We start from the raw sequence: 4,428 nt of genomic DNA, 5'->3' as shown, positions 1-4,428 counted from the left end.
TTGTAGATTTACAGACTGGAGGCAAGAGGAAACATTACAAATTTAAGGCCTAATAACAAGGAGAAACATATGGATTTCTCCTGGAGCTATGAAAATATTTGGTGATAGAAAGGCAGTAGTCTAAGTTCCTGCCTGGTTGGTAGGTAGACAGGCCAGGACATTAGGTAATCATGCATATGAACAATTTTTTCACCTTCTTGGCTTTAGCTACTTTTGAAATGGTAGGTATAATAAACAATTATATTTTGATAAAAACCTTCCAGTCTGAAAAGTTCTGTCTGAAATATTCATTTTTATTTTTTTTGAGAGAAACTTTTTATTTTTTTTAATTTAATTTTATTTTATTTGTGAAAATACTGTACAGAGGAGTTACAATTACATGGGCAGGATAATGCGTAGATTTCTTACCAAGCATTGCAGCCTCCTCCTTTGTTTACCCTTCACATCCCTTCCCAGCCTCCCCCATACCCCCCCAATCCCAATCTTTCTCCTCCCCCCCTTCCACCCCCCCCCCCCGCACCGACGTTGTAAAGCTAGTTTTGGACATGACAACTTGTACTTCTCATTGTTGCAACAGGTCCACCTGTATCATTAAACAACTGGTTTTTCCCCATCTCCTCCACAAGTTATACTGACATCAAATATAGTGAAAGCAGAGGTTATACTGTGGGGGAGGGATATACATATGATCCCTTGGAACTAACATTTATTTTGTTCAAGTAAGACAATTTACGCAATCAGGGTAAGACATTCTGGTTGGTCTGATCCTACATGGAAGAAGGGTAAAGTGTCAGGTAGACATTTGTGCCAATGAGACCTCATTTGGGAAAATTTCAGCTGCAGAAGTTTAGAAGTAGCTCTTTGAATCCGTTAGCTACACAGAGCAAACTCAGTTGAATAAATAAGTACTTGAAAAAGCCATCCCCTTTGGACCTAGCTAAAAATGCTTCAAAGTATGATTAAACTAAAATGAAAACGATTTAAAATAGTCATTGACAAAAAAAATACAAACGTGAGCAATCAACTGAACAATATAATTATTTTCCATTATACACAGAATTTTAGGGAAATAAGATCAGTAAAATTGTTAGGAACAATAAGGTTTCCTTGTTACAAACAGGCACCCAAGGATATAATCCTGTATAAATATTGCATCATTAACTACGTAAATTTAGAAGACATTACATGCTTTAGCAGCACATGTACCCAAATTACACCAATACAGAGATTAACATGGCAATTGCAAAGGATGATATGAAAATCTGTGAATTATTCCAGATTTTTCATTCTTCAGATGCAAGAAATGAAAAACAATTATTAAAAAGTTGATTACAAAATTAGATATGTAACAATAAATGTAATTCATATAAATAAAAGTTTGACATCAGTGTATTAAATCTTCACATTAGAAAGGCCTTTACATAGCATAATCGTTATAAAACTTTTAAAATTAGACAACATTGTCATTTTATTCCAATGAAATATACTATAAGTACCTAGTAAAAAAGGAATCTTAAACTGTTTTGGTATGATATGCAATTTGAAAGGACACATTTATTAATGAACCTATATATTATAAAACAATGTAGAATTCAAAGTCTTTTATCTAGGAAAGAAGAAAATAGATTATGGGCATTATACAAACAGAATACAGAATATTTTAAAGTATAATTTTTCTCATAAGCACCAGAAATATCTTTAGTTTCTTTAGTACTCATTTCAACAGATAAATTAAAATTATTTCTGAATAAAAAAAGCAAAAACTCGAGGGGGTCAAAGATGGTGATGGGGAAGTAGGGGAATGCCACAGCTCTCCCCAACCAAAAAGAGAGTTTGAGTTCCAACGTTTAATCTCCCCAAGAGACCGACAACAAAATAAATCAACATCCAGAGAAAAACAGGAGTTGAAAAGAAGAATTTCACAACAGAGAAGCTTGAAGACGTCTCCCCCAACGTCTATTGGTCACAAAGCAGCGTGCCAAGCCATGGCCAGCCCAGCCTGGTGGGAGCTGCCGGTGGCCCAGAGACACAGGGAGTTGTCTGCAGATCACCTGTACCAAAAACCCCTGGGGTATCAGTGTCAGACTGGCTGATCCTGATGAATGAAGAAAACTCTGAGCAGGGAACTTACACAAAGATCCCACCTCTTCCCCTCACTCTCCATTGGAGCAGAGAGGGTCCATCCCACCAAAGCCACTCAGCCCCATGGCAGGAACCTCAGAGATACATGAGATGCCCACAGAAGACCAGAGCAGAACTGAGAGGAACTGGTGCTGATCCAGAGATCGCAAACAGAGACAAACCCCAGCAATCAGAACCTGCACAGAGGCCCCTCCCCACCCCTCTGGTGGACGCCGGAGGCCCATCCCGTGGAGTGGACCCAAACAGTGTCAAAGGAGGCAGTGACAGAATAGAAACACACAGAGCCACCACCTCTCAGCCTAGCCCACAACCACCTCAATTGAACTCTGACTGCAATGGCAACCAACAACCTACATCACACAGAAACAACTAGCTCCAGGGTGAGTACCCCGCAGGGGACACTGTATTCCTCAAGGGAGACCAGAGCTGGTGGGAATCCCCAGACCCCCTACCCCAAAACCTGCACCACAGGACCCACTAAAACTAGAAACTTTTCAAGAGCTCCACCCGCCCATGGATCACACTCAGCTGGCCAGGCTAGAACAAGAGAGACCCTGGAAGGAAGCTTAAATGCCCAAGCCTGGAACAGCGCCACTGGGTCAAGACACGCAACGGTGGAAGAAATTTGAACTGTGTACTCAAAGCTGTGTAATCTAGGTGGGATACACAGCAGCACAGGTCCAACAAGTGTGCCCAGGCTGGGGTCTGGGACCAGGCCTGGGTATCTGGTGCCTGTGCAACATAACCAACTCCTCCCAACTGAAATCAGAAGCTGAGCATACACCTCAGCAGAAGGGAGAAAAACAGGGAACTGCACTCCTGGTAATCATGCCTGTGACAGCAAAAGATGCGGGGGGTTCAGGACAAGAGAAGCCCAAACTTCACAAGAACCTGACCCATGTATTCTAAGCTAGGAATTGAACAACACAGGCCTCCAGCAACCGATAATAGTCAGGAGCTCAGGCTGGTAAGGTGCTCAGCAGTACAGTGCTTGCAAGAGGCCCTGGATCTGATTCCTCAGCAAAACATAAGCAGAAAGGGCCAGATGTGGTGCTTTGGGTCAAATGGTAGGGTGCCAGGCCTGAGCTGAAGTGCTGAGGGACAGCACCCAAGACCAGAGTTCAAGCCCACAAATAGCCAAAAAAGTAAACCAAAACAAAACATCAGGAGACCATAGCAGACTCCAGCATCTGGGAGAGTACATCCAGCACATCCGAACTTGCCAAGAGCACCTTTAGGAACAAACAGGAGCAGTCTAGGCTGCTCAACCCTTCTAAAGGCGGGAACTGCCAGTGATCTACAGCAGAGAGCTGAGAATCCTGTGTGGGTCAGACCAGCAGCTGGAGGTCGGCCCCCAACAGAACCGAGATCAGGTACAGAGTCTCTCTACCAGCACAGAAACAGTAACCAAGCAAAGACAGACACCTATTGACCAAAACAAAATTTCAGATTAGTCTGCAATAATCACTGAATAACCATTAGAAAATCACAGAGAAATATTACAAGGTTTATCAACACCTAGGATAGCAAGCTATCTCTAAAAGCCAGCAGCAACCCAGGGGAGAGCCCCACAGGGAGCGAAGCAGGAATGGAAGACAAACACTACATCCAAGACATGCTGGAGGCAATGACTCAAGAAATAAAGTGAGAAATAGACCAGAAGTTGAAAGAACACCAGGTCGAAATACCAAAAGAGGTGCAGGACATCAAACAGGAGATGTATGCAAAAATAGAAGTAGCACACACCTCACTAAGCCATGAGATAAGTGACAAAATAGAGGCAGTACACACCTCATTAAGAGGTGAGGTTAGTATTTTGAAAACCAACATTGAATCCATTGAAATCAAAATGAGTCCATTTCCTCCATGCAAACCACAATGGAAGACACAGTTAACAGAGTGAACAAAATGTAATACAGAAGACAGAATACATCAACTGGAACAAAAAATGACAGATATGGAAAAATCACTTAAATTATACCAAAGGGAAATTCAAGGGCAAGCAGATAGTGCCAAGAAATTTAACCTTCATATACGAAGGTAAGGAATATCAAAGCAAGGGATTGCAACACCTATTTCACAAGATAATCGGTGGAAATTTTCCCCATCTGAAAAAAGAACATCTTACCCACATAACAGAAGCATATAGAACACCTAACAAGCAGGATCCCAGGAGAAACACTTATAGACACATTATAGAATAAATGATAGATCTGAATGATAAGGAAACAATCTTGCATGCAGCAAAAATGAAGAAGGAGCCATACTACTATAGGAAAAATATTA

At 41.6% G+C, this 4,428-nt stretch overlaps 1 pseudogene; it reads left to right on the top strand.

The window, feature by feature from the left end:
• The first annotated feature begins 1,185 nt into the window (after positions 1 to 1,185).
• LOC138818322 (U6 spliceosomal RNA) lies at positions 1,186 to 1,284 on the top strand (annotated as a pseudogene).
• Positions 1,285 to 4,428: the final 3,144 nt, after the last annotated feature.

The sequence above is a fragment of the Dipodomys merriami genome, unplaced genomic scaffold, assembly GCF_024711535.1.
Source record: "Dipodomys merriami isolate MVZ:Mamm:240054 unplaced genomic scaffold, mDipMer1.0.p SCAF_733, whole genome shotgun sequence".
Taxonomy (NCBI): Eukaryota; Metazoa; Chordata; class Mammalia; order Rodentia; family Heteromyidae; genus Dipodomys; species Dipodomys merriami.
The sequence above is the reverse complement of the archived record's forward strand: the minus strand, read 5'-3'. Positions and strand labels throughout refer to the sequence as shown.